The sequence below is a fragment of the Rhinopithecus bieti genome, unplaced genomic scaffold, assembly GCF_001698545.2.
Source record: "Rhinopithecus bieti isolate Rb0 unplaced genomic scaffold, ASM169854v2 scaffold_6380, whole genome shotgun sequence".
NCBI lineage: Eukaryota > Metazoa > Chordata > Mammalia > Primates > Cercopithecidae > Rhinopithecus > Rhinopithecus bieti.
In genome coordinates this window covers 6,587,022-6,587,856 of record NW_016806642.1, presented here as the reverse complement: position 1 = coordinate 6,587,856, position 835 = coordinate 6,587,022, and positions in this window count along the sequence as shown.

Below are 835 nucleotides of genomic sequence, written 5' to 3'. Positions count from 1 at the left end.
TAGTTTAACACAGATCACCTTTAATAGCTTGCATTTGACATTGTCTTTTTGACTATATGTTCCTACATAATCATGAAAAACTATAAAGGATTTTCTAAAATCAAGAACAGGAGGAAGGACAGATAATGACAGAACAACTTGAAAATATGAAATCACTACATGAATTGTTACTTAATCAGATATGGGTAGGAAACCAAGAATTTAAAATCATGGTGATATAGAAGCAAGATATTCAGAATATATGATAGACGCAATTCTTGGAAAGGATAAGGGATTGTTTTCTATAAAAAAGGAGAGTAAACGTCTTCCCCAAAAAGCTCTAGGCGAGTAAATATTTATCGTGTGATAATTACTATACCTTCAGTATTGTCAGTCAACCACCATTCCATAGTGCTATTTATTTGAGCCTTTATACTGAGTACTCAGATACAGAACTGAAAAGGTGAAACATCAGGCCAGGAAAATTGGAAACATCCTATTGATTCTAAAATATAAATTTTATATCATTTTATAGTTTGAATCTTAAGTCAGTTTTAAAATCTTAAGCATTTTGTGTGGCTTTCATGGTTATTTAAAGACTTTTCCTTGCCTATAAACTTTGAAAATATTATATTTAGAGTTGGTATTGCAGACACATTTTTGAGTTAGCATTTTCCTTTCTTTTTTACAGTCCTTCTTGACGTTATTGGTGGCAAGCAATGGCCCAAAACATTCACAACTACAGTTATAAAATTTCACTTATTCTCTCACAGTGACAAGAAAAATATGCTAAATGTGGAGAATACATGTTATTAGAAAGGAAGATTACTCTTTTACTGTGCTACCCTCTCTGCAA